At 39.9% G+C, this 26,809-nt stretch overlaps 1 protein-coding gene across 1 annotated transcript in view; it reads left to right on the forward strand.

Moving 5' to 3' along the window:
- Positions 1 to 23: 23 nt before the first annotated feature.
- Positions 24 to 26,809, forward strand: part of CORO2B (coronin 2B) — a 216,252-nt gene continuing 189,466 nt past the window's right edge. Inside the window, exons 1-2 of the mRNA XM_023220661.1 lie at positions 24 to 244; positions 16,953 to 17,017. The gene's annotated coding sequence lies outside the window, so the exon portion shown is untranslated. The remainder of the gene's footprint in view (positions 245 to 16,952; positions 17,018 to 26,809) is intronic.

Consider the following 26,809-nt stretch of genomic DNA (forward strand, 5'->3'; position numbering starts at 1 on the left):
TGAAAGGCGTGGGTGGCAGCGATGAGGACCGAGCTCTTCTTTTCCTGCTTCCCTCTCCTTTCTTCTTCCCTCCCCTGTCCTCATTCCCTGCCTTCTGTCTTGCCCACTCCCACCCCATTTTCTGTTCCCTACCCATTTCTATTTTCAGCCCTTCTACCTTCTCCCTACTCTCTTCTCTCCTCCTCCCTTTGGCTCTCTTCCCGCTTGCTCCCTGGGAAGCAGCATCCCGTTTCTGCCTTCCAAGGTGAGTCCAATCAGCAGCACTGCACTCTTGCTGCCAGACTTGGGGCCTTCTGGGCACAGCTTCGGCTGTGACTGGAGAAACAGCCTTCGGGCTGATCTCTACCCTAGGACTCCCCAGGGGCTTCCTGGGAACGCTGTGATGCCCTCCCTTGCTCCTTTCTGATGGAGAGGGGGTGGGGGGCTGCTGAAGGAAAGAGCGGTCCTTTTCTTGATAGCCGTAAACACTGATGAGCAAGACCCACAGCAAGTCCTCTGCTCTTTGTCCCGCAGGTCTGGGGACTCCAGACCCCTGGTTCAGCACCCTGGGAAGACCTCTAGTTTATGAGGAGGAGCCTGGGCTGGGTCTCTGCTCTCTAGACAGTGATTTCAGATGAACATGCCCCAGTTGCTTTGTTCCAGGCCCGAACCTGCACACACAGCATCAAAGCAGAGCATACAGGGCCCAGGACTCCCTCACACTCAGGAGCCTCTGACCCAGATGCACAGTCCTGCACATGTGCACAGGAGCCCTTGCAGGTGGCAAAACTGTTCAACTGCAGCTGTTCCGCACCCCAGGGCAAACATATCCTGCGGGCACCTCTGGAGAAACCCAAGCCCAGTAGCCTGCAGAAAGTGTGTCCAGGACGGACAAGGGCTAAGGAGACGACCTTCAGAAAGCATGCACATGCACACAAGCACACACGTATAAGCATGTGTGGTTGGTTGAAGTCCCAGAAAAATGAAAAAGAGGAAACAAGGCAAAAGTCATATCTGAAAAGATAAAGACCAAGAATTTACCAAAACTGTCAGACAGGTTAATTCTACATTATCATAGGTTATTCTATACTATTAATTCTATTTTAAACCCCAAAGCTCTAGGCAGTCTGATTTTAGAAGGTGCACTCATACCATTCTGCTACATAACCTGGATAAATTCATTAATATTTATCTTCTCAATACTCATATTGATGATTTTTGCTCTCCCTCTTTGTTCCTTGCTTAGTTTTTCTAGAGGTTTATCAATTTCATTAGTCTTTCAAATAACCAACTTTTGATTTTGTTGATTTCCCTTTGTTGTTTATACTCTATTTCATTAATATCTGCTCTTATTTCTATTATTTCCTTCTGACTATTTTCTTTGCTATTTGCATAGCTTGCCATTCTTTTTCTAATGTCTTAGGATAGATACTTACATAAGTGACTTTCAGTGTTTCTGCTTTTCTAATACATGAAGTTCAGGCTATACAGAGCTCTCTAAGCATAGCTTTAGCTGTATCTTGAGATAAATATTAGATCAATTGATTTCAGCCTTTCATGTTTTCTAATATAGGCATTTAAAATCATACATTTTCCACTAAGCACAGCTTTAGTTCCGTAAGTTTTGATATATAATATTTATTATAGCATTCACTTCAAACTATTTTTTCATTTCTATTGTGATTTTTAAAATCTATGCATTATACAAAGCATGATGCTTTATTTTCAAACATCTGGTAATTTGCTTGTTATTCTTTCATTATTGATTCCTAGATTTAGTCCACTGTGGTCAAAAGACAAACTTTGAATCATTTCTACCATTTGAAATGTGTTGAAATCTGCTTTATGGGGTAGCATGTGATCCATGTTGATAAATGTTTCGTGTACACTTGAATGTGTTTTCTATCGATGTTAGGGATAGCATAGCTTCTGTGTATGCGATTAGGTGAATGTTGTTTGTTACATTATTCAGATCTATATCCTTACAGATTTTTTTGCTGCTGCTTGTTCCATCAGTTACTGAAAGAAGTATATTACAGTCTCCCCTTAAAATAGTGATTTTTGTCTATTTCTCCTGTTAAATTTTGCTTTATATAATTTGAAGCTATGGCATTAGATACATAAAAATTTGGAAAAGTTGTATCTTCCTGATGGACTAGCACTTTTATCATTATGAAATGTCTCTCTTAAATGCTTAGAAATACTTCTTGCCTTAAACTCTACTTTCTCTTGGTCACAGTTCACAGAGTATATTTTTCTATCCATTTACTTTCAGCTTCACTATGCCTTCATTTTAGGTTGAACTATAAGAAACTGCTATTTTTATAAGTCAAATATGGTTGACTGTCAGCACATTAATGTAGTTCAACTTATATTTAAGGGCCCTTGTAAACAGCATAGCATTTTAAAATCCAGTCTTAAAAGCTCTGGCCAGGCACAGTAGCTCAAGCCTGTAATCCCAGCACTTTGGGAGGTCGAGGCGGGTGGATCTCCTGAGGTCAGGAGTTTGAGACTAGCCTGGCCAATGTGGCAAAACCCCATCTCGACTGAAAAAAATACAAAAATTAGCCAGGCATGATGGCGTGAATCTGTAATCCCAGCTACTCGGGAGCTGAGGCAGGAGAATCACTTGAACCTGGGAGGTGGAGGTTGAAGTGAGCCAAGATCATGCCACTGCACTCCAGCCTGGGTGACAGAGCAAGGCTCCATCTCAAAAAAAAAAGTTTTGTCTTTTAAATGGAGTATTTAATTCATTTACATTTAATTGGAGTATTTAGTTCTTTGGTTGGTAAGTTTGGTTTTACATCTACCATCTTTACTATTTGTTTTCTATTTTTCCTACCTATTTTATGTTCCCTTTTCTTGCCTTCTTTTGAATTAATAAGTTATTTTTCATTATTCCATCTCCCCCATTAACTCATCAGTTTTACATTCTGTTACTATTATTTTAGAGATTGTCATAGATTACTTAACTTACTAGAATCTAATACAAAGTAGTACTTTTGTAAATTCTGGACAATGCCACAAGCTTGGAACATTTTAACTCATTCCCCTTCTTTTTGTGTTATTATTGTCATACATTTTAGTTCTGTATATATTTTGAATGTCACATTACATTATTTTCTTGTAAAGTCAAAGTTTATTTAGATGTACCCACATATTCACCCTGTCTATTGTTCTTCATTCCTTCTTACGTTTCCTTTTTGACCATCTGGGGTCATTTTACTTTTGCCTGAGAAATTCATTTTAGTGTTTATGTTAATGCATGTCTACTGGTGCTGAATTCTCTTGGTTTTTGCCTGTCTGGAAATAACTTTATATTGCATACACTTTGAAAGTTTCTACACTGAGTATAGAATTCTAGATTGTCAATGATTTTTATTTTGGAAATTTGAAGATATCATTCCATTGTCTTCTGGCTTTCATCTTTTTATTGTGCTTTTGAAAGTATGTGTCTTTTCACTGAGACTCATTTCTTTTCTTTTCTTTTCTTTTTTTCACTTTGTCAGCCAGGCTGGAGTGCAGTAGTGGCTCACTGAAGCCTCGACCTCCCAGGCCCAAGCAATTCTCCTGTCTCAGCCTCTCAAGTAGATGGGACTACAGACCAGGCATGTGCCACCACACCTGGCTAATCTGTAAACTTTTTTGTAGAGACAAGTTCTCCCTATGTTGCCCAGGCTGGTCTTAAATTCCTGGACTCAAGCAATCCTCCCACCTCAGTCTCCCAAAGTACTGGGATTGCAGACATGACCCATCATGCCTGGCCCCATGGACTCCTTTAAAGAATATTCTCTTTATCTGTTATTTTCAAAGATTCACAATGATGTTACTAGGTGTTATTTTCTTTCTTGCTTGGACTTTGTAGTACTCTTGAATCTCTAGCTTGATGTCTTGGCATTGTTGGAAAATTCTTAGTCATTATTTCTGTATCTCTTTAAATACCACTTCTTCTCCATCCTTCTCTCTTTCTCATCTGAGACTCCAATTGTATTAATATTCAAACTCTCCACCATGTCTCACATGTCTCTTATATGCTCTTTAAGCACAGCTTAACTAATCCTCCTCAGCTGTGCCATTCTATTGTGGCGCCATCTATTGAATTCTCTTTCTTTCTTTCTTTCTTTCTTTCTTTCTTTCTTTCTTTCTTTCTTTCTTTCTTTCTTTCTTTCTTTCTTTCTTTCTCTCTCTCTCTCTCTCTCTCTCTCTCTTTCTTTCTTTGTTTCTTTTTTTTGATGGAGTCTTGCTCTGTCACCCAGGCTGGAGTGCAGTGGCACAATCTCAGCTCACTGCAACCTCTGCCTCCTGGGTTCAAGCAATTCTCCTGCCTCAGCCTCCCGAGTAGCTAGGATTATAGGTGCTTGCCACCACACCTGGCTAATTTTTGTATTTTTAGTAGAAACGGGATTTCACCATGTTGATCAAGCTGGTTTCATCAATTATATTCCTTTTCAGTTTTGGAATTTGCTTGATTTTTAAAAATAGATTGTTGTTCTCAGGCAAAATTCTTCATCTTGTTATATCTTTTTATGAGCATATTAATCACAGTTGTTTTAATGTCGAATAACCCTAATATGTAAGTCACATATGGGTTTATTTTTCCTGCATGTTTTTCTTGCCTGTTTTTTCTCTTGGTCTTGTAACTTGGAATACTTAATATTTTTTATTGAATACTGGAGAGTTTATATTAAAACGTGGAGACTTCGAATGATAACATTTTCTTCTATAGAGGATTCATTCTATTCTCTGGCATGCAGTTAGAGTAGGGGCTGTTTGTTTACCCCCATTCAATCAAGGGCTGAACTGACTTGAAGTTGGTTTTAGTCTTTACAAATTTGTTCTTTCTCTGGTCATTTTTCCTCCAAGAGTATAGCCATCCAGATCCAGGGATGTTTCTTTCTTTCTTTTTTCTTTTTTTAAAAAGGGTCTCACTCTGTCACCGCTGGATGGAGTGGAGTGGCATAATCGTGGCTCACTGCAGTCTCAACCTCCAAGGCTCAATGTGATCCTCCTACCTCAGCCTCCTAAGTAGCTAGGATCACAGGCACATGACACCACGCCTAGCTAATTTCTTAACTTTTTGTAGAGATGGGGGTCTCCCTATGTTGCCCAGGCTGGTCTTGAACTCCTGGGCTTAAGCAATCCTCCCTCCTCAGCCTCCCAAAGTGCTGGGATTATAGGCATGAGCCACTGTACCCAGCACTAAATTCAAATTTTTGTCTCTCAGAGACCATGAAAGGTTTTCCAGCTACCTTTTGTTGAGTTTCTTAGCTTCTCACCCTGCACAGCCAAGAATTGACAAATAACTCAAGTGGAAAAATGCCAACTGACAGGTTTAGTTTTCCGTGCCTCCTTTGTCTCTTGGACCTTGGCTCCTCAAGTCAGCTGCCTTGGGAGCCTAGAACTGTCCTTTTCTGTTCCTCTGCTCTGTAAGATAGCCTAAAGCTCTGCTGGCTTCTCTGCCTCTTTGTGGATGAACCCTACCATGCCCTGCAGCCTCCCATATCCCAAAGGGAAAAGTGATGACCAAATGCTGAGATATTTCATAGAACTTCCTTTTTTTCTCCAAAATCTTGGCCCCTTAAGTAGTGGTTGCCTTGGGTGTCCTACAATTCTTCAAAAATATTTTTTAAAATATTTTTTTCCAAGGCTGGGCACAGTGGCTCACACTTGTAATCCAAGCACTTTGGGAGGCCAAGGCAGGAGGATTGCTTGAGCCCAGGAGTTCAAGACCAGCCGGGACAACATAGTGAGACCTCATCTTTATAAAAAATTTAAAAATTAGCTGAGTGTAGTGCTGCATGCTTGTAGTCCCAACTACTTGGGAGGCTGAGATGGGAGGATTGCTTGAGCCCAGGAGGTTGAGGCTGCAGTGAACCATAATTGCACCACTGCATTCTAGCCTAGGCAACACAGCAAAACCCTATTTAAAAAAAAAAAAAAAAAATTCCAGCCTTTTTAGTTTATTTCACTAGAAACTTTGGTCTGACACAAGTTACTTTATTGTAACCAGAAGTAAAATTATAACTCTTACAGCTTTTAAAATCTTGTTTTAATGATTTTAATGTTAATAAAATCTGTTGTTTTCCCTAATTCCTTTTTGCTGTTCTATGAGGAAATAACTAAATCATAAATCCTTTCATGCAGTTTTTGCTGAGATGTCTTAGGCTTATCTCCCCAATCATACTCTAATAAATGAACGTCACCATTTTATTACCTTCTTTAAAGTGCCATGCTAAGCGTTCCCTTCTTTGAACCCTGCCTTGATACTGTGGAGTAAGTAGGGATCATTTTTTTCCATTTTGCAAATGAAGACATTGAAACTCATAAAAATTTCTTTAACAGAGAAGTTAAATAAATTCTTCTAAGGCTGGTAATTAGGTAGAGGGGTCCTAACTAAAATTTAGTTCTTCTAGCTCAAAGTCTAGTCACCATTCACGCTTCTTTTCCATTGGAGGACCCCCGAAGCCAGAACCTTTCCCTGAACACTCCACAGGACTCACTAAAGGTCTAAATATACAGTAGATGCTCTGGTATTACTTGCTGAATTGATTTATATTATGTCGCAGCAGCTGATCAGAGGCAGAGGCTCCCAGCCTGACCCTGGCCCTTAACTGTTGCATCAGATTTTATTTAAAAAGGAACAGAGAATAATAAATTAAATTCTGGTGCCAAAAGGAACCCACAGGAATTTATGAGAAATACAACATAAATTCACAAAAACTCCTACTCAGTATTTATCCCTCTCTGTCTTATATTTAGGCACATCTGGGTATAACTAAATCAGCCAAATCTGCTACTCTCAGACAGGCAGCTTAATCCCCCTCCCAGTCCCCCTAAAAAACCCCAAAAACAAAAATAAAGCAAACTGACATCATATAACAGTTCATAGGGCTTATTATGGTCTAAAATGAGGCATGTAAGTTGAAGCCAGTTCTGAAATAAGTCTCTCAAAATTCCAGGGGGACAGGGGGCAGATACAAACTTCATTTTCAAAGCAAATTCTGAAGCATTTTGAAAGGAAAAGAAGAGCTTTCTGTGAAACATTGCTGGAAAAGTCAGGAAGGACTGCAGATGTTTTGAAGCAAATTACTAGTGAGTTTGTCAAAATTTGGAAAACGACAGCTTCCCCTTATTCTGGGTCATGGGAGGACTCAAGAAGACTTTGTAAGTTACCCAGCTGAGACTAACTCGATTCTTGACAGAGCCTTTTGCAGGGTTTAGTGAAAATATTTTTCATTTGTTAAAAAGTAGAAATGCAATTTCTGTTACTTGCTCACTCAATAAAAATCTCCAAACTCTTGTCTCAAATTCAGCCTACTTAATATCTATCCCCAGAACGGAAACCAAACCCCCGAAGGGGGTCAAGATTATCAACTTTGTTTATAGAATAAACTGTTGGGCAGAGAGTCAAACTTGGCTTGCTGGATTTTTTAAAAAATAATTTTAATCAACTTTATTTACTTTATTAAAGTATAATGTGTTAAAATGCACCAACTTAAACCTGACCATGCAATGAGTTTTTACAAATGTATACATCCATGTGCAACATCAAAATCAAGCTATAAAACACTTCTCCCCAAAAAGTTTGCATATGTTCTGTCCCAGTCAATCACTTTTACAACCAGCTTAAGGAACATAGATTTGTTATTTCTGAAGTTTTTAGAGTTTCAAATGAATGAAATTATAAGTATGTACACTTTCACAGCCGGCTTCTTTCATTCAACATAATTATTTTGAGACTCACCCATGTGGTTTCGTGTATCAATAGTCATTTTTTACGGTTGAGCATGATTCTATTATATACATGTACCACAGTTTATTTATCCACTCACCAGTTTATGCATGTACATTTTGGTTGGTTTTGGTTTTTGGTTTTCATTAAGGTGTTATGAACATTTACAGATGGGTCTTCATACAGACATGTTTTCATTTCTCTTGAGTAAATGCCTAGGGGTACACTTGCTGGGTCATATAAAAAACGTATATTTAAGTTTATAAGAAATTTCTAAAATTTTCTGAAGGGGCTATACCACTTTAGACTGTCGCCAGCAATGCTCCACATCCTTCCAATTCTTGGATTGTCAGCTTGTAAATACTAACTATTCTAATGGGTGTGTAGTTACATCTCATTGTGGTTTAGGCTTTCATTTCCAAGATGAGTAATGATGCTGAGCATCTTTTCACATGCCTAGTGGCCATTGGTGCATCTTCTTTTGGGAGCCATCTTTTTTCATCTATTGAGAATTTTTCAAATTTTTGTTATTATTGAGTTCTTAGTGTTCTTTATAAATTCAGGATATAATGTTCACTCTACATATAGCTTTTGTCAGCTATGTGAATATTTCCTCCCAGCCTGTGACTTGTCTTTTCCTTTACTGAAGATGTTTTTCAAAGAGCAAAAGTTTTAAATGTTGATAAAGATTACTTTATTTAACAGGTACCTGTTGTTTAAGTTACCCAGTCTGTGGTATTCTGTTGTGGCAGCCCTAACAAACTAACAGAAAGACCAAATTATCCATTTTTTTCTTTTGTGGTTTTTTATTTTTCTTTCCCAGCTAGGGAATCCTTGCTTACCCCAAAGTTGAAAAGATTTTCTTCTATTTTTCTTTCCTATCAGTTTAATAGTTTTATCTTCCACCTTTAGATCTTTTTCCTATTTTGGGTTCATTTTTATGTGAGGTTTATTTTTTCCTCATCTGAGTATCTAATTATTCCAGTGCCATTTGTTGGAAGACTCTCTTTTCCTTTACTGAAATATGTTAACAATCCATCGACCATGTATCTGTGAGTCTATTTTTGATTCTTTATTCTATTCCATTGATCTATATGACAAATTTGATGCCAGTGCTACCCTCTCTTCATTACTGTAGCTTTATAATAAGTATGAAAATCAGGTAATATAAGTCCTCCAACTTTGTTTTTCTTTTTCAAAATTGTTGCAAATTTTCTAAATCTTTTACACAAAGTTTTACACTAAGCTTGTCAATTACTTTTAAAAGCCTCTGAAATTTTATCAGTCAATATGAAGTAGATTAACATTTTAGCAGTACTCCAATCCATGAACATATTGCAGCTCTCCCTTTATTTAGTTCTTTTAAAATTCCTCTCAGCAGTATTTTGTAGTTTTCAAAGTGCAAATCTTACACATATTTTGTCAAGTCTATCCCAAGGTGTTTCTCATTATTTGATGCTACTGTAAATAGTATTTTGTAAATTTTTATTTCTAGCTATTGTCGTTGGTAGAGAAAAACAGCTGATCTTTACTTATTGGCCTTTCATCCTGTGATCTTACTAAAGTCACCAAGTCACTTATGAGTTCTCAAACCTTTAAAAATATATGTTCCTTAGAACTTTCTATGTACAAAATTATGTTGTCTGCTAACAAAGACAGTTTATTTCTTCCTTTCCAATTCAGATGTCTTTTATTTCTTTTTCTTGCCTATTTCACTGGATAGGATCTTTAAGACAATGTTGAATAGAAGTAATAAAAGCAGATATTTTGTCTTGTTTCTGACATTGGAAGGAAACCATATAGTCTTTTACCTTTAACTGATTCTCTTTATCAGGTCATAGGTTTTTTACATATTCTCTTTATCAAGTTGAGGAAGTTTTCTTCTATTCCTAGTTTACTGGTAATTTTAATCATAAATTACCACTTTTCAAGTGCTTTTTCTGCATCTATTGAGATGGATATATGGTTTTTATCCTTCATTCTATTAATGTGGTGAATTACAATGATTAACTTTCGGATATCAAAGCAATCTTGCTTTCCTGGGATAAGCCCTGCTTTTGCATGGTATACTGTCCCTTAAAATGTTGTTAGTTCTATTTGCTTATGTTTTGTAAGGATTTATCACCATGAGTGATATTGATGTATAGTTTTCTTCCCTTTTTGGTAATATCTATATATAGTTTTATTAGTATTGGAGTATGATAGTCTCATATGAGTTGGAATATGTTCCTTCCTCTTTTTTCTGAGTTTTTTTTTTTTTTTTGAATTGATATTTCTTTCTTAAGTGTTTGTTGGAATTCACTAGTGAGTTCATCTGGGTCTGGAGTATTTTGTGTTTTGGGGATAGGAAAGGGGCTTTTAAATTATGAATTCAGTTTCTTTGAGGAATATGTGTTGCATGTAAGTTTTGGTTTTAATTCCAATTTTGCTCAAATTCTAGCAGAAACAAAACTGAAAAAGCACACAACATGGCTTAATTAAACATTTATAAATTCATGCAGTTATTTCTTTTAAAAGCTAAATGGCCAAAGCAAACCTAAAAGATGGAAATGATGCAGAATAATCCTAAATTTGTCTTTCTCTTTGCCTCAACAACTACTAAATGTCCTCTGATCTCTGACACTCCAATGTTTCCTGGACAAACAAAGGGAGTGAAGTACATGGGTTGTTCAATAGGAAGTGGCTTGAAGGTGGTTTGTCAGGCTGGGGTTTTATTCCCTGACTCTTTGTGGGTATATTCTTACTGTGGCTTATCAGGAGAGAGTATTTTTCATCAGTGTGCTTCCATATTTAATACATTGGGAAGCATAAATCTATTTACTTCTTTTTGCTCTCTATATCTTTATCAATTTAGGAGTAAGTAACCAAAGCATTTTATTTGCTTATGTTCCTTCCAAGTCATATCAATCAACACAGGTCACAATAGGTAACACAAACAACTCTAAAGATGAGATATCACAAAGTTCAAGAAATGTATTCATAACATGTATATGGCTATTTGGGTTTTCTATTTTTTTTAAGTTGTACCCTTTAGCAATTGGCCATTTCATCTAAGTTGTTGATTTTTTTGACATAAAGTCTTTCATTATATTCCCTATTTTTTCTAATAACAACTGTGTTGTTATTATCTCTAGCATCTCTAGTTATGCCTCCTCTTTCATTCATCATATTAGCACTCCTGCTCACTCTCTCTTTTTCTCAGATAAATCTTGTTGCAAATTTTTCAATTTATTGATCTTTTTAAAAGTCAGCTTTTGGTTTCGTTGGATTTCTCAATTGTATGTAATTTGCCCTTCTGTTTCTAAAGATGAAAGCTTAGAATATTAATAAAAACCTCTTTCTGTTCTAATATGAGCATTTAAAGACATGTATTTCTCATTAATCACCACCTTATCTATATGTCATAAATTTTGTTATGTTGAATTTTCATTTTCATTTAGTTGAAATATCTTTAAATCTCCCTGTGATGTACGTTTTGAACCAAATGTTACTTAGAAGTGAAGTCTTTAATTTCCATACATTCTAAGATTTTTTATATTTTTCTGTTGTTGATTTGTGTTTTAATTCCATTTTGGTCAGAAAATATGCTTTGTTTCAATCCTTAAAAATATGCTAAGATGACCGGGTGCAGTGGCTCACGCCTGTAATCCCAGCACTTTGGGAGGCTGAGACGGGTGAATCATGAGGTCAGGAGTTCAAGACCATCCTGACTACTACGGTGAAACCCTGTCTCTACTAAAACATACAAAAAATTAACCAGGCATGGTGGCAGGCGCCTGTAGTCCCAGCTACTTAGGAGGCTGAGGCAGGAGAATGGCGTGAACTCAGGAGGCAGAGCTTGCAGTAAGCCAGGATCGTGCCACTGTACTCCAGCCTGGGCAACAGAGCGAGACTCCATCTAAATAAATAAATAAATAAATAAATAAATAAATAAATAAATATGCTGAGACATTTTTCATGGCACAGAAAATGACGTTTCTTAATACATGCTCCATGTATACTTGAAAATAATATGTATTATTTTGGTGGGGGTGAGTAGATAATCAAGAAATGGCAATTAGGTCAAATTGGTGGTATTGCTCAAGTCTTCTTCATCTTTGCTGATTTACCTACTACTTGTACTATCAATAATTGAGAGGGGTATGGAAATCTCCAACAATAATTATGAATGTCTGTCCTTGCATTTATGTCAGCTTTTCTTCATCTCTCTTGAAGCTATATTAATATCAGTATACATATTAAGGATTTTTGTGTCTTCTTGATAAATTGTGTGCTTTATTACAATTAAATATTTCTCTTACGTCTAGTGATATTCTTTTTTCTAAACACTACTTCTTCTCATACTAATGTAGTCAAACCAGTTTTCTTATGATTATTGTTTTCATGGTGTATCTGAATTAATCCTTTTACTTGCAAAATATGTATGCCTTTACATTTAAGGTAGATTTCTTATAGATAGCATATAGTTGAATCTGCCTCTTTATTGTTTAGATCATTTACAGTTAATGTGATTTTTGGTATAAATCTACCATTTTATTGTTTGTTTCCTGTTTGTCTCATCTACTTTTTGCTCATTCTTTTAAATTTTATTTTTAGTGGTTGCTCTGTGGCTTACGATATATATCTTTAGCTCACCATAGTACAACTTTAAATAAAATTGCATACTTTTGCATACAATCCATGACCCTTACAACACTATACTGTCTTTTACCCCACCCATCCTTTATGCTATTATTGTCTTACATTTATTCACTTGTCTTTTAAAGAACTTTCAAAATAAGGCCTGGCACAGTGGCCAGTGGTGCACACCTATAATCCCAGCACTTTGGGAGGCCGAGGTGGGTGGATCACCTGAGGTCAGGAGTCTGAAACCAGCCCGCCCAACATCGTGAAACCTCATCTCAACTAAAAATACAAAAAAAAAAAAAAAGCTGAGCATGGTGGCGTGTGCCTGTAATCCCAGCTACTCAGGAGACTGAGGCAGGAGAATCGCTTGAATCCAGGAGGCGGAGGTTGCAGTGAGCCAAGATCGTGCCACTGCACTTCAGCCTGGGCACAAGAAGGAAACTCTATCTTAAACAAAAAAAAAAAAAAAGAAAGAAAAAGAAAGAGAGAAAGAACTTTCAAACTAAGAAAAAATATTTTATATTTACCAACATATTTACTACTTTTGATGCTCTCTATTGTTTTAAGTAAATCAAAGTTTCCATCTAGTATCATTTTACTTCTGCCTAAAGGATTTTCTTTAGCTTTTCTCAGAGCGTAGGTCTACCAGGATTGAATTTTAGCAGCTTTGTTTTTGTCAAAAAAAAAAAAAAAGTATTTAGTTTGTCTTTGTTTTTGAAGGATATTTTTACTGAATATAGAATTCCAGGTTGACAGGATTTTTTTTCTTTTAGCACCTTAAAAATGTCTTTCATTGTATTCTAATATGCATAGTTTATGACTAAAAGTCTGTGGTATTTTAATCTGTTTTCCTCTGACATAGTGTCTTTTTCTCTATAGCTGCTTTTAAAAGTTTCATTACTAATTTTCAACAATTTTATCATGATGTACCTTTGGGTTTTTTCATTTTTGTTTTGTTATGTTTGGGACTCATTCAGGTTCTTGGATCTGTGGGTTCACATTATTCATCAAATTTGGAAAAGTTTTCTCCAATATTTCTTTAAATATTTTTCTATCTTTTTTTCTCTCCTCTGGTACTTTAGCTACATATGTATTAGACTGTTTGATGCTGCCCCATAAGACATTGTGGCTATGCTTATCTATTGTTTAGCCTTTTGCATTTCTATGTTTTGGTGTCAATGGTTTCTGTTGCTGTGTCTTCAACTTCGTGTTTTCTTCTCATCTGTTCTTAACCCCATCCAGTGAAATTTTCATTTCACATATTGTGTTTTTTGTCTCTAGTAATTTCAGGTTCTTTTTAAATGACTTTTTTGTATCTTCTATTTTTCCTAATTGTGTTCACATTTTTATTTAAGTCTTTGAACATATTGAGCAGATTGATAATAGCATTTTAAAGACCTTGTTTGTTAATCTTGTCATCTCTGTCATTTCTGTTTCTACTTCTACCGACTGATTTTTCTCCTGGTTTTGAGTTACATTATTCTGATTCTTGGCATATCTATTAATTTTTAATTAAACTTTAGCTTAATTGTGAAATAAACAGGGCTGTTTATTTCACCTGGGTGCAGGCAGGCTGAGTCCAAAAAGAGAGTCAGCGAAGGGAGATAAGGGTGGGGCCGTTTTATAGGATTTGGGTAGGTAAAGGAAAATTACAGTCAAAGGGGGGTTGTTCTCTGGCAGGCAGGAGTGGGGGTCACAAGGTGCTCAGTGGGGGAGCTTTTTGAGCCAGGATGAGCCAGGAAAAGGAATTTCATAAGATAATATCATCGCTTAAGGCAAGGACCGGCCATTTTCACTTCTTTTGTGGTGGAATGTCATCAGTTAAGGCGAAGCAGGGCATTTGCACTTCTTTTGTGATTCTTCAGTTACTTCAGGCCATCTGGGCTTATATGTGTAAGTCACCGGGCTCAGAGGCCTGACAGAGCCTAAACATCTCCTCACCTGTATGAACTCTGGGAACTATTCAACTTTAAAATCCACTGTTGTTCTTTGCCTGAATTAATGAAGTTTCAACCTCCACATGGATGGCCTATAATTCAGCAAAGCTCCAATGAAATCCTTTTGCACTTTTTAAAGCTCTTTTTCTTCATGGTGCCTGAACATTAATCTCTGTCTTCTCAGCTCAGTAAAACCGTCATGCTATACTTGATATTCTTCCTTGCACCACAATCCAGAATGTGCCTCTAGACACAAATCCCCAGAGATCATTTGACTCATCTTTTTGTTTCCCTTCCCCCTGATATCATACTCCATGGTGCCTGTTAACCAATATCTGAAAAGTTATTTAACATATTTCAATCTGTTTGCTAGTTTACTATGGTGGAAAGGTAAGTGTGGATTCTGTTGCTTTATTATAACCAGAAGTGGAAATCTTGTGTGCTGAATTTAATTTAGAAACTTTCAACTAGGGAGCAGATATGGATTAAAAGGTTTCCAGATTAAACAGACATATATGTGCAAAATTGTTAGTTGGACACATGAACAAATAAACAGACAAACCTGACCAGGAAGGACCTGGGATAGACTCACCAATGTTGTTGACAGACTGTGGAGCTAGATGCAGTGCAGCTGGATCACTGAGTATCAGTCAACTAGAGATAACTGCCACTCCTTTGTGGTAAAAAGAGAGAAGCCAAACCTGAGGCTGGGCCTCCTTGGGCAGGGGCCTTGAGAGAATGAGGTCAGGAAGTTGAGTAGCCATTCCTCCCCAAGCATAGTTTTAAAAATCAGTGTCTTAAACGTTTCCAAAGATTATTTTCGACATGATAGTTCTTAAAACAATCATAATGAAAATGTGTTAGAGCAAGAGTATAGAATATTCAACTGAAGCATCTGTTCCCCAAATACAAGATCCCAGAGAAGGTGATCAAAGGGTGGGGACCTTTCTGTGGTCATTTTCCACCACAGCCCTCACACACTTGTGCCCAGCCTCCTTACATCCTTATGTTCAGTTCCTCTCTATAGCCTCCGGGTCAGATCCAAACAAGACCCAGTCTGCCCTAAACTCTCCCTAACCCCTAACTTCCTAACATAAGCTCTGTTTCTAAGATAGGACTTGTGCTTCATGGTTCTCCATGCACGCTGATGCCCTTTCCCCTGGACAACCTGCATAATGGTGGATCCTCTGGATAGAAAGGCCTCCCACCACCTCTGCCAAAACCACCCCACCTAGCAGACTTCTTTCTTGCCCTTCTAAATGCAGCTTACCTCCTTCATCTCCACGAAACTTTCTTTTCCCCATCTCCTTGTGCATACACATACACACGCACATGCATGGATGTGTACACACACCTGCACATATGTGTAAACACATGCACACACTTGCATACACACATGCACACAGATGCAGTCCTCTCCTAGCTGCACTAATGTTTTATCTTTGTTCACCTATTTATCCTGGTAAAGTGGCACTTCCTAAAGACAAAAATTTTGCCTTAAACATCTTCATAGTGTTTTATCTCCAGATCCAGGTACACAAGAGAAGCTCAACGAGTAACTACTGAATAATGAACTCAACTTTCACTTTAGGAATTTATTTACCAAATGGACCAGAGCACTCCTGTCAGCCAGTCCAGGAATCCCCTTTTCCCTATTTACTGCCAATTAAAGACTGCTAACTTACCCTTTGAAAACACACTGAAGGCTATAGCTGCTTAGCCAATGCATTCATTCTTCCTACATGTGCCAACACAATGGGTTATGTTACATGAGAATGCACTGGAAGCTTCATCCTGACCAGCTGTACTAGTCCATTTTCATGCTGCTGATAAAGACATACCCAAGACTGGGTAATTTATAAAGAAAATGAGGTTTAAAGGACTCACAGTTCCACGTGGCTGGGGAGGCCTCACAATCATAGCAGAAGGCGAAAGACACGTCTTACATGGCAGCAGACAAAAGAGTGAATGAGAATCATGCAAAAGGGGTTTCCCTTTATAAAAGCATTAGATCATGTGAGACTTATTCACTACCATGAGAAGAGTATGGGGGAAACTGTCCCCATGATTCAGTTATCTCCCACTGGGTACCTCCCACAACACATGAGAGTTATGGGAGCTACAATTCAAGATGAGATTTGGGTGGGGACACAGCCACACCATATCACCACCTTATTTAGATGTGTGCCTCTCTGAGTCACCGAGGCACCTCACCTCTTGCCCACCCCGAGGAAGGATCATTTCTTCAGATGGTTCCTTTGATCATGTTTCTGCTGAAATTTAGTAGTTTTGATCCCAAAGGGAGAGGCCTAATAAAAGAGGCCTTATCCTATGCTCTGCCCCAATGCTGGAGGCATCTCTCTGTAGCCCTGGAATCAACAACCAAGGTTATAATTTGGAATCTGCTACTTCATAGTTGTATGACCTTAGTCAACTTACCTAATCTTTCTTAGACTGGATTTTTTAAACTATAAAATGAGAATATTGATGATAACTAATTACACTAATTACACAGATAATTCAACCACAGAGTGACTGGGATGGTTAAATGAGATGAAGTATGTCGGGAACTTAGTATGAGGCACATGATAGGCATTGAATAAATGTTGTTCTAATTATTATTATTGTTAAGCTTTCATACAGTGTTAATACCACTCTGGTCCTCCTGCCTCTCATAGGACATTTCTAGAATCTGCTGGGGTTCCTGAGAGAGGGAGAGCACCTGCCACTGGCATTGAAAAAGGTAATATTTTGTGAATCCTAATTTGGGAGAAAACACAGTCAACTTCAATTGCTAGCTCATTTGGGAGACTTAGGAAACCAGAGACCAGGAATGTCATCTACAAGAATTATGTAGGGTTCAAGAACTCAGGTTATTTAAGAACATTGTTTCATTCTGGAAACTTGGTTTGTAAGAATTGTATGGATTTATGGAATGTTAGCCTCTAGGAATGCTGTGTGTTTCTAGATACAATGGTTGAAAGAACTTCAGGTGATTCTGGAACATTGACCTGTAAAAATGATATGTGATTTGCAATTTTGGCTTTTAACAATGTTATGCCATTTTATAACCTTGTGTGCTTCTGGAAACTTGATTTATACTAAACTTATATGTTTCTGAAAACTTGGTTTATTAAAACATTATGTGATTCTGAAAACTTGGCTTGAAATAAATATGTTTGATTCCAGGATCATAGCTGTCAGAATAGCACTATAATCACATGGTATGGCATCAGAAACTTGCTCTATAAGAATATTGTGTGAGTCTGGAAGCCTAGTCTACAAGAAGTTCAGTTTAATTTTGGAATCTTGATCTCCATGTACGTTGGCTGGTAGGAATCTTGCATGAGTTTTGAAACTTGTTCTGTAGAAATCTCATATATTTCTGGATGTTTGATCACAAGAATTTCATGTGACTTGCAAAGGTTGGCTTATTAGGTTTTGTGATTTTGAATCTTGGCTTGTAGGAATCTTATGTGACTTTGGAATCTTGGCCTGAAAAACTGCTATTTAATTCTAGAACCTTAGCCAATGAGAATCTTAAGTGATTCAGAATCCCTGGTCTATAATAGCACAGCATTTCAGAACATTGGCTGGTAAGAATATGATGCAACTCTGTAACACTGGCCTGTAATAACGTGATATGGTTTCAGAATCTTAGCCTTTGCAAAGTGTGATTGTGATACTTTGGTATGTCAAAGACCACTGATAGTGTTTTAATATTTGTTTTTTCTTCCTTGGTCATAGACCACTGATTTTTAGCTGTGACAAGGCCAGCTAAAAACTAAATTTCTGAATAAAAACTGAAATAAAAAGTCAATTTCTCATTCTGTCTTACAGCTAAGTTTGTCCTTGTGACTAAGCTCTGGCCAATGACATGGAAACAGAAGTGGCAGAGACACTTTCTGGAAAATATTTGTAAATGGAGGGGCTATGCCCTTCATCAGCCCTTCCTCCTTCCTATTGGCTGGAAAGTTGGCCTGCTTCCTGCAGCCACTTGGAGCCAGGAAGTGATGCTGGCAGGGAAACCACGAATGGTGGAGTATCGAGATTGAAGGAACCTGAGCTCCTGCCACTGTGGAGCACCACCCCAAGCCTACCTGATATGAGACAGAATTAAATCGCCTCACTGAAGCACTTTTATTTTGGATTTTGTGTCACTCACACACAAGCCTAATCTAGTGTTTTAATCCAAAGAACAATAGGTGATTCTGAAAAGTTGGTTTCTATCATCCTGGCATTGTGGCCTGTAAATCTTAGGTGATTCAGACACGTTGGTATGCTGGATTACCTGTTGTCAGTTTAGCATCACTGCCACCCTCTTGAAGAGGAGAAGCCAAGAACTACATTTCCCAGAATTCCCTTCAGGGTGGTTCTGGATTAGAGTTGGCTGTGAGGGCACTCACGTGAGATCTGGAGGGTGAAAGAAGAGAGGCCATTATTCTCCAGAGACTACTAGGCAATATGGGCACACTGGCTGCTATGACTTAGGGCAGAGGTTAGCAAACTACAGCCCATGGCTGTAGTGGGTCAGACTAGCACACTGCTTGTTTTTGTAAATAAAGTTTTGGGGTGTTTTTGCTAATTTTTTTTAAGTTCTGTGGTACATGTGCAGGGTGTGCAGGTTTGTTACATAGGTAAATGTGTGCTATGGTGATTTGCTGCACCTGTCAACCCATCACCTAGGTATTAAGCCCAGCATGCGTCAGCCATTTTTCCCAGTGCTCTCACTCCCCCCGCCTCCCCCAAAGACCCCAGTATGTGTTGTTCCCCTCCCTGTGCCCATGTGATCACATTGTTCAGCTCCCAATTATAAGTAAGAACATGCAGTGTTTAAATAAAGTTTTCTTGGAACACAGCCTTGTTTACATATTGTCTATGGCTGCCTTTAAGCCACAACAGCAGACTTGAGTAGTTGCCAGAAGGATCCTATGCGGCAAAACCTAAAATATTTACTGTCTGGCCCTGTATGGAAAAAGTTTGCCAAATCCTGCTATAGAGTACATGGTTGGAGCTTAGTAACTTCCATTTAATAAGTATGTGTTGAGCATCAGCTGTCTGGTGTGTGGCGGGGAGCCTTGTTCATAGAGTGGGGATTATTTAGGTGGAACAATAAAGTATATCCAAGTAGCAAGGTCACACATTTACTTTTGTTACCTTTAACTATTCAGAGAAATATATAATTTTTTTTTTTCTCTAGTCATTGATCTGATCTCCTTCAAACCACTATCCACTGGGTAACAAAAGCAAGAAATTCTACAATTTAATTTATCCCAATAATTTTTTCCCTTTGTCCTTTTTTTTCTCTGCCTCCCCTGAGACTCCTGGTGTGTGCAGAGGAAGAGGGGAGTAACCACAGCTTTCCAGGAGGCCCACCTGCCCCCCAGTAACTTTTAATTGCATACAATAATGCATATTTCCAAAACTAGGCTTGGCTTCATTAGGTAAAAATACACAGGATATGGCAGTACAGGAGTGATGGGGCTTCAGACTGACGCAGTATGTGCCCTCTGGAACCTCTGGCCTCAGCTGCAGAGGGGCTGGTCCTGAGTGTCCCCTGGGCTGGTGACTGTGAGGAGGTCCTGAGCGTTGCCCTGGCATCCGTTGCTGGAGTCGACGGTGGCTTCAGCATATGAATTGCTCTCCTTTTTTCTCTGCATGGTCAGAGCTCACATTATCCCAGTTGATTTGGCCCCATTTTGGTCCTTTCTCTTCGTTATTTTGATTGAAGTCCAGTCTTCAAGTTCACTTTAAATGAACAAGCCTTCACCTAGAGAGAAGAAACTCACCAGTTTATTAATGTAACAACAACAACAACAAAAAACCCTCAGCTTTATTGTCATCTCCCAACCTCCCTAGACCTACTGGGAGAGAAGAAGAGGATCCCTGGACCTATTAGGACTTCTCACACTCTAAAGAGGTGTCATTCCAGTGGCCTGTAGGTTCTCATGGGTCTGGGTCTCACTTTATTTGATCAAGGAAGGAGATACGGCCAGGGAATCTTCCTTTCTAAGAGGTCAGTTGGCTAAAGTCCTGAGGTGCAGATGGTTTGAAAAGCCATTAATCCTTTATGTTTTTATACCACAGAACAGTAATCACACTTTTACGTCTCAGTTTTTGTGTCAAAATTCAAATGTTTGCATTATAATTGAATTGTATTAAGCTACTTAATGCCTACAGGCTTCTAGAGATATAGGAGACAGTCCAGTAACCAAAGATAAAGGCTAGTCACAAGGCAGCAGAGCTGAGCACTAGAGAAGCCACAAGCTGCAGGAGCTGCCGAGAGAAAACAGTGGGAGGATGTCTCTGTAGAGCCCTCTACTGACAAAGCTTACCACTGTGGCCACTGGCAAAAGAAAAATATTTAATGGGCCCATCTCCGTTTTTGCAGAGCTGGTAGTGAAGGATAAATTTGGAACCGAGAGTCAGTAAATTGATAACTGGAACATATGAAATATGTCTATTCATAATTATCATGGCAGGTGCAGTGGCTCACACCTGTAATCCCAGCACTTTGGGAGGCCAAGGCAGGCAGGCAGATCACTTGAGCCCAGGAGCTCAAGACAAGCCTGGGCAACATGGCAAAACCCCATCTCTACTAAAAATACAAAAAAATTAGCCGGTGGTAGTGTGTGCCCGTAGTCCCAGCTACTCAGGGGGCTGAGGTGGGAAGATCGCTTGAGCCTGGGAGGTTGAGGCTATAGTGAGCCAAGATTGAGTCTGCCTGGGTGACAGAGTGAGAACCTGTCTCAAATAAGTAATAGTGATAATGATATTTATCATAATAGAAAAACAGAACATTTTGAAATACTTATTAATGCATTTTTAAATAACAGCAATAAACATATTATGTATTAACATATTTTAATCAAAATATTGATATTTTCCCAAACAAACAGAAGTAATAAAATGAGTGGGATTGTTTTGGAAATCTCTTTGCTGTTTGGTTAATAGAAGATAGCCGGATTCTCCTTCCTGCTTTTGCAGTCATTCTATCGTGATATGTTGTTTTGGTTAAAGTACATAAAGAAAATCTGGCTTTACACAAGCATGCAGTTGAAAAAGGGAGGAGTATTTTAACAGATTTTGAAGATAATTGTAGATATTCTCCCTTAACCATTCACCAAAACTCAACCAGAAGGAGTTTCTTAAAGATTAGTTGCAATGTGGAATTTGAAATCACATCAGTATGTTTTCATACTCTGTAACATTAAAATCCATTTGTCAACCTTGCACTTTAAATGGATTTTTGCCTGTGCATGATTTTGAAACATCATACATTGATCACTTAGAAAATATTAGTTCACTGAATTATGTAGATCTTCCAAATATTGACACATTTAATTAAACAATATTTTTAAAAAAACATTACTTAACATTACAACCCATCACAATGCATTGGGAAGCTGTCAATCCCACAGTAGCAAATGCAAGTTTTCCAAAATTCTAATTTACACGTGAAATTTTGAATTTTATAATTGGCAACAATGATTATCAATTATTTTCCTTGAAGTGGTGGGCTCCTTTCATTTATTTTCAAGATAATGTCTGCCAAATACGCAAGTCTGATTAACTTTACCTTATCTGTTTTTCAAGTAAAACAGGTGCTCAATGAAAAATGTGCAGTTTAACTCACAACTCAATCTCATCAGTCCCTTTCATTTAAACAATCACCATGCTTTTGTATGCAGCAGAGCTGCTGTATACATTTTCCCATTTTGTCACACTGAATTTGAATATTAAAATGGCAAGTCCTCAAGGGTCAATATTTAATAACACGAATAATTTTAACTGCCTCATGAAGAACATTCTTAAGTAAAATTTACTTTTTTTTAAAACTGCAAGTGCATGATGGTTAAAACACACACGCACACACACACAGAGTCAGTGACTGTCAGTATAGTCTGCCCTGATTCATGCTAAAAGCACCAGCAGTTTTAGCCACCTTTGCTTTTCCACCATCAGTGCACATTTTAACACAGTAAAAAAGAGGATTATTATGAAAATAGTCGTGACTTTTCAGATCCTCTGCAAGGGCACAGTGACTCACACCTGTAATCCCAATACTTTAGGAGGCTAAGACGGGCAAATAGTTTCAGCTTAGTAGTTCGAGACCAGCCTGGGAAATATTATAAAACCCTATCTCTACTAAAAATATTAAAAAGTTAGCCAGGTGTTGTGGGAGTGTGTGCCTGTAGTCACAGCTACTCAGAAGGATGAGGTGGGAGGGTGGCTTGAGCCTGAAAGGCGGAGGCTGCAGTGAGTCAAAATGGTGCCACTGCACTCCAGCCTGGGTGACAGAGCAAGACCCTGTCTCAAAAAAAAAAAGGAAAGAAAGAAAATGATTGATCTACTTAACATCTTATAACTAAGGACCATAATGTGATTTCAGGGTTATCATGTTCATTTGAGTAAGAGTCCTATTGGCACCAACTAGTATTATTTTATTTTTAAGGACTAACATCAGAAGGAGACAGTATATAAATGAGTTCACACCCAGTGACATCAAAAATGCCATATGAACAAAGGCTTTAGAGTACTTTGGATAGAGGAAAAAGTGATGGGGGAGTTGGATCATCACACAACACAAGGTGATAATAAGCTGAGCTCGAAGGAATCTATATCACTGCAGTCAATACCATAATCACAGCGCCAGTGGTGAGTTAGTTTCAACAAAACAACATCATCTAGAGCTAATCATCCCCGACTACTAAAGCAAGATCCTCCTGAGTGCTTTGCCCAGTGCCCTATGAATTAGGAGGTTTTTCAGTCTGGCTGGAGAGCAGGTACTATTCCTGGCCCCGCATGAGCTTCTGTGCTGTTCCTTCTAACCCTTTTGGGTGGTTCTTTTGCTGGCTCACGGGACTTCCTCAAAGGCAGGTGCTTATGGGAACTCTGCTAAATGCCTGAGGGAGACCCTTGGTGGATCTTTGGAGTCCTTACTCTGTGTGGCTCTCTCCTCTCCAGTCCTGTGCCCTGCGAACTCAGACAGCCTGGGCCCCCTTACATTCACTTCCTTCCACCTTCTCAACCCAGCGAGTCTGCTGGGACCTGCCTTCTCCCTGCACCGTGGCCTGGAAACTCTCTCAAGGCAGCAAACTGGGACGGCCACAGGGCCTATCTCATTTGTTTGTTGTGTCTTAGGGATGACTTTGTTGCCTGAGGTCTAGTTAGGGATGACTTTGTTGCCTGAGGTCAAGTGTCTTGAAAATCAGTGTTTCATATTTTTAGTTGTTTCAGGTGGGCCAGTAAATCCAGTCTCTTACTTCTTGGCTGGAAGCAAAAGACCCCAAAAGATCCAAAACTGATCCCATCGTAAGCACTCATGTATTAGGCTGACCCATCCTTAATCAGTTTCTGAACTCATCTCATCTGCAGTACTTTGCCAAATGCAGCCAACGGCAAGCAAACCACACCAGTAAATTTATGTCTTCAAACTTCTTTCCCTACATTTCAAGTAATTCCAGGTGAGAGTTTCACCATACGTTTCTCCACTGCATGGATAGCCACCTCTCCAGCCTTCAACATCAGTTTCTCATTGCTGCCACCGAATCTCTAAGAGAATACTGCATATTTTTGTTGTTTTTTTGTTTGCTTTAACAACACCCCACTTCTAAGAACAAATTTCTGTGTCAGTCAGGATAGGCTAGGTTAAACTATGCTAACGACAACTACCCTTAAAATCAATAAGAGTTTATTTCTGGCTCCAAAGTGGAGCAGAAGGGAGAGGCTCCCTCACGGCCACCTGCGACTCCGTGGCGAAGCCTGCTTTCATCCCTGCAAGCAGGAAGGAGACGTAGCCAACTACACACTGGCTCTTAAAGCTTCCGCCCAAAAGGGTCATTTGTCACCTCTGCTCACATTTTTATGGGTCAGGGCAAGCCATATGGCTTCACTTAACTTCCAAAGAGAGCAGAGGTGTGCAGTGCTACCATGTGCCAGGAAGGAGGGAGATGGGAACCTTTCAGAGCAGCCCTGGTGCCTGGCCATGTGGCGTGTGTGCTTCCCTTTATCTCTGCTCTAGCTCTGACAATCAGCAATCAGTGTGTGACTTGCTGAGTGATAATTAGCTGCCGGATGCATTGAAAAGGAATGGCTCCTCCAGGCTCCTTGGGATGCCTTGCTTTACTGCGGAACAAAGGAGACTCCTAACTACGGAGGCAATGTGAGTCCAAAAAGCATCAGGTTAGACTGGTGGAGACAACTCAGGAAGGCTTCCAGCGGGGGTGGGGGTGGTGGGGGCTTTGCATGGCTGGAAATTCCCACAAATTGCAGTGACTCTGGCCTTCAAGATAGAGGGGTACATTTTCAAACACTGCCTCTCACTGGCTGTGTGACCTTGAACAAGTCATGTCCCCTCTGGAGCCCTCAGTTTGCTCCCTTGTCAGAGGGAGATAATGTGAGTGGAAATTTCCAGTACAGTGGTTGGCTTTCTCCCTTCCCCCTGACTGGGAAACGTCTCTCTCTCCTGGACCGAAGCCTAGGGCTGATTCATAGTCACTATCAGCATCATTCTCAGCCTGGGCCAGGTCAACACATTGTTTATCTTGGTGTCTGAGCCCATTCCTGACATTGCAGAGACAGAGGCTAAGAGCTTGGGGGCTGGTGGATCCCCAATCCCCATCTTTCTACCCTGTCTCCTCCTTCCTCCTCCCACCCCAGGGGCTTGTGAGAATAACTAAAAAATGCAACTCTAAGGCCAGCAAGGCCAATTTCCCAGGGGCAGAGTCCATGATTCCCAGACAGACCCTCCTGTTCGCCTCCAAAGGAGGCTTGCTTTGTAATGACTCTTGAATTAATCAACTTCTGTTGACTCCTATGCCTGCCTCTGATCTCAGGGTCTCCATTCCTCCCCCAAGACAGCTGCAGACATCTCCCATCTGTCCTTCCTGCCCTAGTCCCTCTCTCCACCCTCCTGACGCACACTGCGGTGACTGCCAAACCAGGCTTCACCCCATCCAGCCTCCTGCCCAGCAGCCTTTCACACTGCCCAGGTGACAGGAAGCCTCGCCATGACTCCAGATCCTGGCCCTTACCTCTCTCAAGTCCTCAGACCAAGCAGTCTGCTGGACTGGGCACGTGCTTCTCTGCCTGGAATGTCTGTCCCAGTCCTTTCTCTGATTATCTAAGGAGCATCTCAGACCCCGCCTTGGTGGCCACTGCAGTCCACTCATGCCTTCCTTCCCCAAGCCCTGTAGACAGACAACTGTGCAGTGTAGTGATCAGAGCAGAGGTGCTGATGACCCACTGTGGATCCACACCTGGGCCTATATCTCCTGAGCAAGCGACTATATCTTTCTCTGGTTCAGTTTCCCCATCTGTAAAAGGGAGATACTGATATTCCCAGAGGGCTACTGGGAGGAGTAACAAGATGTAACAATATGCAGTGTGTGTGCATGGGCATGTGACACTAGTCATCATTTAATGTGTATTGGCCCAGCCACTGTGCACACATGGATTGAGTCCCTCATTTTTGCCAGGGTCTGAGGAACTCACTAGGACTCATCCATGCCCTCAAAGAGTCCTGCTTCAACTAGGGGAGAGAACACAGCGTTAGAATACCATGTGATGGTATCCATCCTGTTCCAGGTGGAGGATGCAGAGGATGACTCCCTGCACCTTCCAGGATAAGAGGATCCTGATGCAGTCAACTTACCACCAGGTGGCCGGTTGGTCTCCTCAAGGAAACAATGCCATTTCAAGGGTTTGATATTGGTCTCCATTATGGACAAGTTGGACATTCGGAAGTGGCAGGAGCTAGATCAGCCTTGGGTAGGTGGAAGCCCATGTCATTGGGCCAACAGCAGCCCCAGGTCTCTGCCGTCATAGCCCATCTGCTCACAGGCCTGTCATGCTGGCTGTAGGATGCCAATGATAAGGATGGCAAGTGTTGACTGTCCAGGTCCTTCTGTCCACTGGCTTGTTCGGTGCATCTTCCGTGGTGACTGTTTCTTGGTGAGCACTAACCTTTCATATAGCGGTCTTCATACTCCATACCTACTCCAGATGCCCATCCCTATGCCACTCCCCACACGTTCTTGCCTTTGATTTGCCACACACCTGACCAGATGGCCAGGGCACTGGCCCCTGCCCAACAATCTGTATATATTCTGACTCCAGACTGCTTCTCCCACCATACAAATGCAGTCAGGTACACTTATCACAACTCTATCCATCAGAAAGATGCCCCCTCTCCGCTGTCTCCCAGAGTCACCTTGAATGTGACCATAGGACAGTCACGATCTCTTTTCTCTTTGCATCCACATATTAGACTGACCCATCTTTAACCAAACTCAGGATTTTTCCTTCCTTTTCAGCTGGTTGCTAGTCACACAGAAACACTCCCCACACACACATGCACAGACATGTGCACACACACAGACATGTGCACACACACACATATATCATACTTACAACTATGTGCTGTTTAGGAGAAGATCATTGGTACAAGGTTGGTAGGTGGCATGGGAGTCTAGACCGACTGCCTGCTCCTGCAACTCACTCGTGCCTCTGGTGCTGCTCAAACTTGATCCAG

Source organism: Piliocolobus tephrosceles, chromosome 6 (assembly GCF_002776525.5).
Source record: "Piliocolobus tephrosceles isolate RC106 chromosome 6, ASM277652v3, whole genome shotgun sequence".
NCBI classification, from domain to species: Eukaryota; Metazoa; Chordata; class Mammalia; order Primates; family Cercopithecidae; genus Piliocolobus; species Piliocolobus tephrosceles.